Below are 14,847 nucleotides of genomic sequence, written 5' to 3' on the forward strand. Positions count from 1 at the left end.
AACTGGCTGAATTTTAGAGAGCTTTTTTGGTCCACTCATGTAATTTTTTTTTTTGTCTTTGAAATATTTTTGTCTGAAATATATTTTGTATGAAATATATTTTGCTGCTGATACTGACACGCATTTAGGATAAACTAAAATAATGTAATTTCCACTGAAACGTGTCATGTATTTAAATTTGCAATTGCATTTTTAATGATGAAATTGCAATTTAGTAAAAGTAAAATATATTAACTTTAAAAGTAATATTAAATACACTACAGTTAAAATTACAGCTACAGTTAGTCAATACATCTAAATATGTGATATTTATTAAGAAATATTAAAATATTATTAATGGGGTCCTATTACGCTTTTTCACTTTTTCAACTTTAGTTAGTCTGTAATGTTGCTGTTTGAGCATAAAAAAGTTACAAAGTTCAAAGTCCACTTCAAAAGGAGATATTTTATCAAAAACTACAACGAACGACTCGTTTGGACTACAACGCATATTTTCCGTGATTTGTGATATCACAAATACCGACGAATGGGACGAGACCTGGTTGAGCTGCACTAGAGAAGGCAACAAGTGTTATGACTATGTAGGAGACGCGCTAGCTTTCTCAAGGCAGACAAACTTAGAGTGATTACAATCATCCGGGTTTAAATCGCACTCAAAATGATTTGATTTTGACACAATATTTACTCTGAAGCTCGCAGGCGGCTATGACAAGGGGCATGACATTTCCAGACCAGGCGCCAAGTGCTGCCAATCACAACACACGCTGGCCCAGCTAACCAATCACAGCACATGTCGTATTTCAGAAGGCGGGCCTTCATTTGATACAGGAACTATTCGAGCCGTTCATGCCAGACTGGTGAGAGAGGCGTGTAATAATGTAAAATATGTAAAAAATAATGTGTTTTTCGAGCAACCTAGTATGAGAGCCTGTTCTAGTGCACCCCCGAAATAAAATCAAGACATTGTAAAAGAGCATAATAGGACCCCTTTAAAGCAAAAGTAGTAAAACCTAAAAACGTAGTAGCAAAAGTAAAGTAATACTTAATTTGGCATTATTACAAAGTACACTTTTTAATTGTACTTAAGTATGTTAAGAAATGAATGTGCATGCTCTTTAACTACACTTAAAGGTGGGGTAAGCGATTTCTGGTAGCCAATGTTGACATTTGAAATCACCAAAACAAACACGCCCCTACCTCAAAAGGGTCTCTCCCCTATTTTGATAGCTCCGCCCCACACATACATACACAGCCCAGGCAAAGATTAGTTCTGTGAAACAAAGCAAAACCAATGTTACACCGTGTCTACACCGGACGCGAGCGGCACGTTGCGACAAAATACTATAGAACTCATAATCAGTGATGCTGTCTACACCATAGATATATATACATATCTATGGTCTACACTGGATGGGGCACGGCACGCCACGACAAATCCCCGACAGAAAACTGCTGCTGTGTTCTATTCATGACGTATTGACACAAATTTCAAATGATTTTCAACAGTCGCTTTGTCACGTCCAGTGTACTAGACAGACTTTAGCTGTTGCGGCGCAGACACAGTGTTACTCACCTATCGAGAAGAAACAAAGCAACCTCGGCATCCAATCGCAGGCCTTCCGCTCCTTGAGTTCTCTCCAGCGCTGGAAAGCTGATCCGATATTTACACGGGTCCTACTTCTTGCCTTAAGCCTTCTTTTGTTCCGCAGACATTTTCCGCTTTTGTTTTTTATCTGCCATCTCTATCTTTCTGTCGCTCGGCTCGGCTAATATCTGTCCTGAACGCTCTCTCCTCCACATCATGAGTAGACACACCCCTTACTGCTGATTGGCTACAAGTTTGCTTTGCTATTCGGCCCAAATCAGTTTTCTAAAGCATTTTGGAAAAATCGCTTACCCCACCTTTAAAGGGATGCTATTATGCTCTTTTACAAAGTCTTGATTTTGTTTTGGGGGTGTACTAGAACAGGCTCTCATACTAGGTTGTTCGAAGAACACATTATTTTTCACATATTTTACATTATTACACACCTCTCTCGCCAGTCTGGCATGAACAGCTCGAATAGTTCCTGTATCAAATGAAGGCCCGCCTTCTGAAATACGAAATGTGCTGTGATTGGTTAGCTGGGCCAGTGTGTGTTGTGATTGGCAGCACTCGGCGCCTGGTCGGGAAATGTCATGCCCCTTACCATAGCCGCCTGCGAGCTTCAGTGTAAATATTGCGCCAATATCAAATAAATTTGAGCGTGATTTAAACCCGGATGACTGTAATCACTCTAAATTCGTCTGCCTTGGGAAAGCTAGCGTGTCTCCGACATAGTGATAACACTCGTTGCCTTCTCTAGTGCAGCTCGACCAGGTCTCGTCCCATTCGTCGATATTTGTGATATCACAAATCCTGGAAAATATGTGTTGTAGTCCAAACGAGTCATTCGTTGTAGTTTTTGAAAAGTGATTTCTGTTAAATAAAATATCTCCTTTTGAATTGGACTTTGAACTTTGTAACTTTGCAGATCTTTTTTATGCTCTAACAGCAACATTATAGACTAACTAAAGTTGAAAAAGTGAAAAAGCATAATAGGACCCCTTGAAGTGACCTTTTATGTCATCAATATTATATTATCAGATTGTTTTTTCTGATACATTTTTTTATATTCTTATATAATACATTTTTAAAATTCTTTTTTACAAAGTTTTGGAAAATGCTGGTCACCCTTTTTCACACAAAAAGGACACAAAAGCACCACAAAAGTGGACCAAATTTGATTTGTGTGCTTTATTCTTCACCCTTCTGAACAGACCGAGAAAAAAAGAGAAAGTCATGCAGTTTGGAATGACATGATGGTGAGAAAATTATGACAGAATTTTTATTCACAGGTGAGCTATCCTTCTAACGCATAATTAATTATTAGACATTACTGCTAGTGCCAACTGTTCACATTAATTAACTTACCCATAATATTCTCACAGTTGCTATAATGTAAAGTGTTATTTCATAGATTGCGAGTGAGCAATCCGTGAGGCTTCCATCGGTGGTGTAGTGAGAAAGAAACACTTTGGATTGGAGCAAAGGGAACACATGCTAAAGATACCTGCTCCTGAGACTCTATCAGAGACTAACCTGACAAAGGAACACCTGCTAGGATTTTATCTTTCTCTTCTAACAGTATGGCTCAGATTTTAAAGGACCAATAGTGGGGTGCTCTTCCTTGAAGTACGGCTACAGAGAGTTCTCCCCAACCACATCCTGATGGGCGCCACCTGTTCTCTCTGCCACATGAGGATCCACAGATCGCTGGGAGAAGAGAATATTGTCACCATAACACTACTGGAGCCTCTCTCTCTCTCACTCTCTTTATTTTTTGTCACCTGTTGTCCTTCAGGTACCAGATGTGACTGTTGGCGCAATAAAGGCCATATTCTGCAACTCCATTTGGCAGGGTTCCAGCTTGAATGACAATTGACTTTAGTTTATTAGTGTCTGTAATGGTTAGTTCACCCAAAAAATGAAAATTCTGTCAGCATTTGCTCACTCTCATGCCATTCCAACCCTGCATGACTTTCTTTCTTCTGTGGAACACAAAAGAGGATATTTAGTATTTATTTTAGTATAATATTATACAGTGAAAGTCAGTAGGGTGCAATGTTGATTTGGACCCCACTGTCAAAAATAATTAAAACAAAAACAAACTAAAATCTAAAGACTTGAATAGATGGAGACTTGTGTTTGGGCTCTTTTGATACGCAATCACCTAGCAACTACCCAGAACATCCTAGCAACCGTATAGCAACATGCTAAAAACAACTCCGAATACCCAGCAAAAATGTAGAATGCAAATTCTAATTTAAATATTTTATTGAGGCATTCAAATTGGGACAACATATACTGTGGATATTCTATAAAATATAATTCAATCTATATCCTAATCATCAGAATATATTGGTTTCATATCAGTTATTGGCTAACATAAGATTATTATTATTTTTTTTTTTACTTAACCGCACTGTGGAAAAAACATTAATAACACACACACACACACACACATACATATATATATATATATTGATTTTAAAATGTGTATATATATATATATACACACTACCGTTCAAAAGTTTGGGATCAGTAAGATTTTTATGTCTTTTTTAGATAGGACAGTTGAAAGCAGACAGGAAAGTATTTGGTAAGAATGGGGGCGGGATCCGCAAAGGACCTTGAGATGGGAATCGAACTCGGGTCGGTGTGAGCACAGTTGTGCTATATGTCGGCGCACTAACCACTAGGCTATCGGCGCCGAAGCTTTTTAATATTTGATCAAAAATACAGAAAAAATTTTTTTTCGTGAAATATTATTGCAATTTAAAATAACAGTTTCTATTTTAATATACTTTAAAATATAATTTATTTCTGTGATCAAAGCTAAGTTTTCAGCATCATTACTCCAATCTTTAGTGTCACATGATCTTTCAGAAATCATTCTAATATGCTGATTTATTATCAGTGTTGGAAACAGTTGTGCTGCTTAATGTGTTTCAGTAAGATTCACATTTAATGTGTATTTGCCATTTCTGTGTAATGATTTGCGAAATTTACTAGACGTTTCTGTTAAAAAAATTACACCTTTTTTCAGTATTGATAAAGGTATTAATTAATCTTTCTTTTAAAGATTAAAAATTTTATTTTATTTTCAAGATCCATTTTAAATGTAATGTTGTGATGCTTAAAGGGGTCATATGATGTTGCTAAAAAGAACATTATTTGGTGTAATGAAATCAGAAACTGAATTAAACATTAAACAATAAGCAAACGGGCAGTGACCCAGAACCTCCTCATTGCCACCAAAGTAAAAATGTAAAAAGCCATTAATTGATTAATTAATTATGCTCAGTAAATAAGTCATGAGTGCAGGTTACCCATAGCTTCAACGGTGATTAGACCTTTGGCACTGGATCACAGACTGCTCTCAAAAGTGAACCTTTAGTACCCCACAAATAAAAACATCTGGTGCCAGCAGGCACTTTGGGTCTCATCATTATGCTGCAGACCCACAAAGTTCCTTCTGCCACGCCATTTTAAAGCCATAGCTATGTTCACTGGGTAATTTGAGTTGTCTTCATCATCCGCTGACAAATGGAACTTCATGCAGAGGACCAGATGGCAAGGCTAAGTCATAAATCTAAGAAATAAGACATTTGATTGATGACTTAGGAGAGAAAGAAACACTCACTAAAAAACAAACCAAACAGCGATTTCTCTCTAATTGAAACTGACGTAACACTAGCAAATCTAGGGAGCTATTCAGATTTCTCAATGGCATATAGCTAATGAAGTCAGTCATGAATACTTTTTAGTTAAAGGGGGCATAACACACAGTTTCGCCCAATCTCATGTTAATCTTGAGTACCTATAGAGTAGTACTGCATCTTTCATATCTCCAAAAAGTCTTTAGTTTTATCATATTTATAAAAGAAAGATGCAGCTTTACGATTCTCTCTGAAAAAAGCCGAGCTCCTGGAGGCGCGCCGTGGGCGGAGCTAAAGAGTGACGAGCACTTGAGCGCTGAATGCCAACAAAACAGACTTTGATGCCGTTTCACTTACCGTCTGCAGTTCTGAATCATGACTGTGATCTTTTATAGCTGGGACCGCTCCATCTTTCAGTATCAAACGATGTGCAAATCCAGCGTCGAACTGGGCCTTGTTTATAAAACGTTCGTCAACAAACACACTTGTGGACCTCCGTTGCTGCCCCCGGAAAAACAAACTGTATCCACTGTTTACATAACGCTGGCTTCTTTAGGAAAACACACTTCTTTGGAGACATTCTTCCCGAGCAAGTCCCGTGCAGCGCTGCTGCCCTATGAAGCTAGTTGATGGGCGCGATCTTGCTCTCGCCCTGGGAGAAATGCCCATATAAGGAGTTCTACCCTTGGTTACGTCATGAAGAACCACAATCGAAACAAAAACCGGAAGTAAGATTTTTGGCACAGAAATACTCCGTCATACATCCAAATTGTTTTTTGAAACTTTGTCCATGCTTAGCATGAGAATCCAACTCTTTAACAGTGTAAACAACTCTGAATGCATGAAACAGCAATGTACCCCCTTTAAATCAATTTTTGAACTCAGTAAAAAAAATTGACCCAACAGTAGCGAAATATGCATTGAACAACGTGGAAGAAGTTCTTACCTAAACAACGGGTGGATAACAGACGGATCCATAACACCAATTATATCCCAAAACAGAACTGAATATAGCTGTATATCAAAACAAACCAACTCTTCTTTTCACACTGAAAGTTTGACTCACTCAGTTCAGCACATTTAAAAGGACGTGCTATTTCATGAGGGTGGCATCCTAGTGTGACAACTTATCACCACCTTACCATGAATAAAACATTTTGCACCCAGAACAAGAAAAAATATATATTTGTCTGTTCCTTTAGAGTCTAAAGACGAGAACTGTAAGTCTAGTCTGTATTTATGTATACATTAGGAACCCAAACAGTACAAAAACACCCCAAATGCTGTATGTCTGACAAAAGTGGAGGGGAAAAAGTCCAAAAGCAATTGTCAACCATATTGAGAATTAAACATACAAATAAATAAATATAAATAAACATCTAAATACTGTAAATGTACATCTCCAATCTACTTAAGTATCTAAATAAACATATTTCTAAATACCTACATATCTAAATCTCTACCCAAGTATCTAAATTAATATCTACATATAAATATCTGAAATACCTAAAAAAACAAAACAAACATCTAAATAAATATCTTCATATCTGAATAAATATCTAAACAAATGCCTGCTTAAATATCTACATATCTAAATATGATACCAACATAAGTGAATAAACATCTACATTTGTATCTACATATCCAATATCTAAATAAACTAAGCATCTATAAATATCTACATAAAAAACAATCAACATCTAAAAGATCTTCATATCTGAATAAATATCGAAATACCTACATATCTAAATAACTAAAAATCTAAAATAAATACCTACATAAGTAAATGAACATCTACATAAATATGGCAATCTACACAAGTATCTAAATTAATATCTACATATCTGAAATACCTAAAAAAAAAATCTAAACAAATCTCTTCATATCTCAAAATAAATACCTGTTTAAGTACCTAAATATCAATCATATCTAAATAACTAAACATTTAAAGTATCTAATTAAATACCTACATATGTAAATAAACCTACATAAGTATCTCAATATCTACATAAACATCTAAATGCACAAATATCTAAATAAATATTGAAATGAATTATTACCTAAAGAATGAATGAATGAATGAATGAATGAATGAATGAATGAATGAATGAATGAATGAATGAATGAATGAATGAATGAATGAATGAATGAATGAATGAATGAATGAATGAATGAATGAAAGACAGTACAGAACAAAGGTTTGAATAACGTTTTATTCATAATTTATACCAGCAGATACAAAAATGTTTTAACTGTATCCAAATGTGCAAGAAAACACTATCGGTACTTTCATTAATTCAAATTAACAACAAACAGGAACTGACTTTGGAAAACTGACCGTGTAAACTGGAGTGAGCAGACCCTTTTGGACAAAAAGGACTGAATTCAGAGCATGATCATCACTAACTAAAAATGTTGACTACAATTTTTGCATCTGACTTTCTCAAGAGTATAGCAAAGTCATTGTGAATACATACCTAGGTGACATTTTATCTCCCCCGTTTTGTCATTAAAAAGGCAATCATAATGGTAAAGCAGCACAAATGTGTATAACACATTAAAGAAATACGTTTGTAAAATTGTACCAAGAGATATAAACAAAGAGAAACTAATCTGTACTAAATACATCATGTAAACATTCACCTTCATTCGCAGCACAAGGACAACAGAACATGGATCAGAAAAATAGATATTTCAGTGAAGCTTGTTAAGTGCTCAGCTGTCATCGGTTCAAAATACTTCAGCAATCTGAACAAGCGACATCTAACGGCATACATACAAGGTCATGAAAATGATATTGAACATGAAGGAGTCCCGGCAACTTTGCTTCTTTTTTAAACATGCTCACACGCACTGAACATTTTCAGTGTTTATCTGTAAAAATAAAAAGAACTAAAGGAAATTCAATGTACATTGCGGTCACTTCAGTTCACATTTATTTTTTGCATTAGTCAACTTCCACATTCTGGTAAACGTGTTTTCAACGAATTGAAAATCTTGTGCCTTGCCTAAAACATTCCTTTTTTTGTTGCTTCAACCACACTCGCGCAAACACACAATTTAGGTGATTCTGACATCCAACAACCCTTCATTTAATTGGAAAAATGGCAGCTTTGCACACTCAAATACAGCAAATAAACATGATCATATTCTTTACCAAAACACACATAGATACAGCATTTCAATTAAGTTTCCGGGTGTGTTAAGGAGCAATTCCCGTCTCAAACTGTTCCCTCGTATGCATTACGTAAAACAAACACATTTTTCACTGAAGGAATGAACTCTATGGGTTATGTTTTCACAAATGAATATATAAGATGGCAAACTGTGTTTATTTGACAGCTAACCTTCAAAGTCTCCCCAAGGTGTCTCACGAATACTTTCCACTGCATTGTTCACCGGTTTCTGTGAACGCCAGTTGGCACTTTTTTAAAAAAGGCCCTTAAAAGCCTTAGACCATGTGTGGTGCGAAACCGCAAATAGAAAGTTCTGGCTCTGATTCACACACATTCAATATGCCAGCTAAAGAGACATTTATAAGCTCCCCTGTTTGCTGATTATCCCAATGTAATCCAAAGCCAAGCAGCGCCGACTGAACCATTTCATGACATATTATCCCAGCATCATTTAAGTAATGTGCAAAAACCACCAACTCTTACAAAAGACGATCATCCAATTTGTCCTATCTGAAGCCCTGTTAAACAAAAGAAAAGCAACAGATAATTCCCTTTCAGGTGACTGGAAAGAGGATAGGTGGTGTGGGAAAAACAAAACGGACAACGGTGTATAAATTCTCAAATGTCTGAATGCAACATTTTTGGCTTGAAGCAGAGTTTATGAAATATTGACAGGCTGACATGCTGCTATTATGGAGGACAGAGGGTGAGGAAAGCCTTCTGTCATTCGGCAAAGGGCAAAAAAATCTCCCATATTCACTCAAGAACTTATGAATGCATAATTCCTTTGGGATACTTGCAGATTAATTGAAAGTTTGCTCATGGTTCAAGTATAAACAAGCAAATATAAAACTGTTCTTTTAGGTTTTGGGTAGGTTGTCACCAATTCCTAGCATTATTTTCTTCTCTCAACCGGAGCAACAACAAAGAGTGACAGCAATCATTCCAGCACTAGAATATGAAATACACTACTTACAAATGGGAAGTCGTGGCCTAATGGTTAGAGAGTCGGACTCGTAACCCAAAGGTTGTGTTCGAGTCTCGTACCGGCAGGGATTGTAGGTGGGGGGAGTGAATGTACAGCACTCTCCCCCACCTTCAATACCACGACTGAGGTGCCCTTGAGCAAGGCACCGAACCCCCAACTGCTCCCCGGACGCCGCAGCAAAAAAATGGCTGCCCACTGTGTGTGTGTTCACAGCTGTGTGTGTGCACTTTGGATGGGATAAATGCAGAGCACTAATTCCGAGTATGGAATTAGTGTATGGTGACCCGAGTATGGGTCACCATACTTGGCCACATGTCACTTTCACTTTTTCATTTTACTTAAAATGGTGTTTATACAAGACAAATAAGATGTTCATGAACCATAATAAACCTTTGCTTAATGAATTAATGAGCCAAAAATGATTTAGACAGAACAGAATACTCTATGAACCACACTATACCACCTAAAACACAAATAAAAAACAAAACCTCTTTTGTTCTCAACCTGCTTCCTTTTTGTATAACATCACAGATTCGTGGCATTCTGCATGTATTCTTATATAACATTTTGGATGTGATTCACAGTCCTTTCTTTTGTGGCCTTCTCATACCTGACTGAACTGAATTTGTTGTTGAACAGATCTACAAAATCTAATGGACGAATAAATGTTTTACTGTTAACCTCTAATAAATGTAGAACATTAATTCTAAATAAATACTTATTCTCTTACAAAAGTTGTCTGTCGAACTTTGACGCATTCGACATGATAACTGTATTCCAGTCATCCAGCATGTTCGCAAGTTTCATTAAAGTACCGATTTGTAGAAGGAAAACTATCAAAACCTGCCAAAAACATGGCTGACATCATATTTCCAGAGAAAAGCAAATTCGCTGTAAAGGTGCAATCACATTCATCATTGTTCGGTGAATTTTAAAGCCCAGTCATTTCAATAGGAATCGACACGATTGGGAATTGCAAAAGATTTCCTCACGCAGATTTCGCAAAAGATTCGCCTCATTGACCAGCAGAAAGATGCTTGTTTGAAAGTGGTTTCTATTTTAGCTGTGCTTCACTACTGAAAATAGACCTCTTTTGCTCAATGTGACCACACCTTTACACTACAGCAAAACTATTGATGAATGAAGAACATTAATGCAACATCCAATCCTCAAATCCAAGCTTTGATAAGAGTATCAGCATTACTGCAAAACATATTCATATAATCAATATGAATGTGTATTAGGCATGGCATCCCAATCCTAAATGGTTTCTAGACTTACCGCGTTGCTCCGAAAAGACCTGCAAAATGTAAAACACTGAATCTGAGCAACAACAAATTAACCGCATATGTGTGGGAAGATCGGATAGTCAACCTACGCAACTGATCACCTGACCTCCATATATGTAAACTGTTTTAAGAACGCGCCATTCAACAAAAAGTGCAATTTACTACCATATCCCACTAAAGTCCGTTCAGTAGTGCTTCTCCTGCAAATAATCTTTCATTTTGTTTGGTAAAGGCAGTTTCTGAATCAAATCTATCCGTGTGTACTGTCGGATGACAAAGCGGCAAAGATATTGCAGGGAACGTACTTGCATGAACCGAGAGACGGGATTGGTCAAGCGAACGGGGTACATGGCGGACCCCGGCAGACGGGATCTGGAGTAACAGAATGCGCCGTTTTCAGAGTCTTTTATAGAGTGCTCGATGAGATCTACGATGGAAGTGTGACCTTCTATGTCTGGCTGCTCGTAAAAGCTGAATCTGCCATTCGAATGTTCGATCCTGGTGTGAAGCGTCTTTCCCTGTGACCGAAAGCTCAGGCTGAGGAGATAGCGATCGTCTGAACTGTCCCTCACCAAAAAAGAGCCGTCTGGAAGGTTGATGAGCTTCTCCTCAGCCTCCCATCGAGTTATAGGTCCCCAGTACCAACCCTGCTTGGCCAGTTTTTTAAGTTCCTCCGTATAAGATATCATATAAAAAGTGAAATAACCACAAAAAAAACAAACAAACAAGAGTTCTTACTCGTTTTGATTTATCATGACTTTTAAAGTCATCTGAAATATTGGCCAGTATTTGGATTTTTATTTTCTGTGTGGCTGATAAGTGTCAAGAGTGGGACTTGTATTTTGACCACAGCCAAAGTGCAGATGCACAAGACTCCAATTTTCCATCTTCGTTAGGTCACAAGCAAATGCTACAATGCTTTTTGGCATATTTTTTAAAACTGCTGACATTCAGAAAATCTGCATTAGGTCCATAAACCCTGCAAATTTTGTTAAATCCAGCTAAAGAGTGTATTACATAGTGTATAAAAATGTATGTTTGTCTGTGTGTGACAGTTTGTTTGTGTGAACCACACTGTGTGAATTAAACGTGGCCAGAAGAGATCGGCTGACACTTGACTTGATAGAATGAGCAACTTTACACTACGCTGAGATATATCCAGTTTCCTGCTGTCATATTTATGTCATATTCACTGTGTATTGTATGTAAAATTAGCATTGCCTTGCCTTTATTTGAGTAATGTGACTCCCGTACCAGATTATTGTGTGCACTGTTGGTTAGTGTTTACTTCCTTTTTATTTCACATATTTATATTTTCAGTTTCTTTCCTTCTTAAAAAACCTGAAAATTGATTTCAATAGTATCTGATAATTGTAGAATTTCCATGACCATGAGAACCAAACAAAGCTACAAATACCTACATTTAACTACATAATCATTACCTAGTTTTTAATGTATCCAGTTTGCAATGCCAATTCCACAAATCACATTTATTAATAATGCTTATATTCACAAAAACACAATTAGTACTTGTTTACTACTGTTTTGCACTTTTCACACATTTACTTTTGAAACATTTTATGTCAAGTTAGGCTGTTAGATGAGTCCAAGTTAACATTTCAAACATGTGTAACATAATATATTATTGACACGGGTTTAAAATATTATATATAATATACAAAACTCTCAGATCTGACATTTGATGTTTATTGTTTGAATTTTACTATGCTCAAATCAACACGAGGTGCAATCTCGAAGGCTAACCAGACGGTTATTAATAATGTGTTGACATAAAACCAATAGATCAGTTTACAAACACGTCCTTCACAAAATTTAAAACCAAAAAGTATTGCTTTGAATGCATTTACTTACTTATAATCGTTCATGGTGTTCCTCAAAAAGTGTCACAGGCCTTTATATAAACACATTTAGCTTGAATATGATACGACAGTATCTAACTCAATAACCATAAAGCAACACAGGACTACAAAAATGTAAATATTAATCAATTATAATATTTTTTTAAAGTTTGGACAGTCAGCTCAAACTCTGTAACTTTGTCTCGCAAAATGAACAGGCCTGAAATGAGCTGACTTAGCTAGCAGGCTATGGGACCTTCATCATGTCCGACACAAATAGAGAGTGTAAATATTAACGTACATACAACAAATTATGTCCACTTACCACTTTAAATCGAGTTTAATCCCCCTTTCCTGCTTCAGAAAGATGGATCTGGGTCGAACGTGTCTGTAAATCTGACGACGAAGGTTGCATTTAGCATTACCGTGCTAATAATAGACTGCTAGCTGCTAAGCTAATCCAGTAACAGCTCCCTCACACGAACAAGAGCTGCTTAACTACATAAACACCCACTGCTCGTGGTCTGTCATCATCTCATACACTTGAAGAGCCGAGGCTGTTTTTTCCTTAGCTGTATTTGCCCGTTTGATGAGAGAAACATTCCTTAAAGTTTCATGACAGCCCCATTTCTCTCTTCCTCTTTTTTTGTGCTAGCTAGCCACTTTGGCTACAGTCCGTTTCTCTCCCTCTTCCTTTGTTGACTGTTGCATTATGGGAAAAGACTCTGAAAGGATAACAAGAGGGAGGAGGACGTCTGGACTGGGATTGATTGATTGATTTATTTATTGAAATATAAATATGTAAATTCACAGTTGATGACAACAAACCATGATATATACTCTAGAGCAATAATATATTACTTATTATATGTTCAGTTAATTATTGAACTGGATTATTAGAAATGTGAGATATAGTATTTATGTATTATGGGAAAGGGTGTCAAGGTTGTTTATTTTATTTTATACATGTACAGTAAATTGACATCATATAATATGACTTGACAAGGTTTGAGACTTTGAATGCAAGATAATATTTCATATCTTATATTAAAGTGTTTATGAAAAAGTGTTATCTGAAATGAAAAGTATATTATTAATGTAGCCTATTATATGAAATATGCAAGAGGAGGGTGTCAGAGTGTTTTTATTCATTCATTCATTGTAGACATCTGCTTCAAATCACATATGACTTTGTCAAACTTTTATCCGTTTTTTCCCTTCATCTATAATTTATTCATTTTAATTCCTGCTAATTTTTCAGTCAAATGTATATATGCTGAATGCAAATTTTTCACTCTGTTATATTGCAGCCATTTGCTAAAATGGCGGTTTTGGGGGGGGGGGGGGGGGGGGGGGGGGGGGGGGGGTTGTCAGAGGTCCCTCGGTGCCCACCCTAATATCTTCAACACTTGCAGTGGAGCGGAAGACATGTATTACAGACATGTCAGACAGTGATGTTACCGGTGGGACCACTTGGGTTTTTGTTGTCTGAGATTACTTGGCTAGAGTGGCTCTTGCTCTCCGGTCGGGGGTCATTTATTGGATTGATCATGTTTACCTCTTTAGCGTATGCCCTCTTTTTCTTTCAAGTCAACAAGTGCATGTTCTAGATGCATTAGCATGCAGGAAAGGCAATCCGCGAGCTAGTCCTTCAAAACCTCTGCTCGCTCCACATGGAGAGTCCTTAAAGTGTCTGAGAGAGTTTGCATTAATTACACCAGAAACAGCTGGAGCCGCACTGAATGTAATGAGTCAGCCATACACGACTCGAGCTGAATGCAATTAACGTATGCAAAGAAAACACCAATGATATTTACTTAAGCATGTAAAACATGGTTTGCGCATTGTCTATAAACTGAGCTGATGCTTTTTGGGTCATTTGGGTGTAAATGTGCTTTGAAGAACTCTGGATGTTGTGTAAACAGTTTGAATTAGAGTCCTTATGTAATGATGATTCCTGGCCTGGTTGTGTAATGTTAAAGTATGCATTCATTGTAATGGCATGAGGCATGTTATGTCACTTTCAGTTTTTACTTCAGCCCTTTAGATATTTTTTTCAGCTTTTTTGCCACCCTTTATGGATGCCAAACTAGAAATGTTTGTGTTTTTAAATTCATATTGTACTGGATATTATTTACGATTATTATTATGCCTCTAATTGCAGTGATTTAGCCATTATGCATTTTATTTTACTTTATGGAAAAAAAAAGTAATGTATGTGAAACAAAGCTGTTGCATAAATTCATGCACACATAATAACATTGCACATACTGTTTTTTTTATTAATATAAATT

This window comes from Sinocyclocheilus grahami, unplaced genomic scaffold (assembly GCF_001515645.1).
Source record: "Sinocyclocheilus grahami isolate Dianchi unplaced genomic scaffold, SAMN03320097.WGS_v1.1 scaffold122.1, whole genome shotgun sequence".
NCBI classification, from domain to species: domain Eukaryota; kingdom Metazoa; phylum Chordata; class Actinopteri; order Cypriniformes; family Cyprinidae; genus Sinocyclocheilus; species Sinocyclocheilus grahami.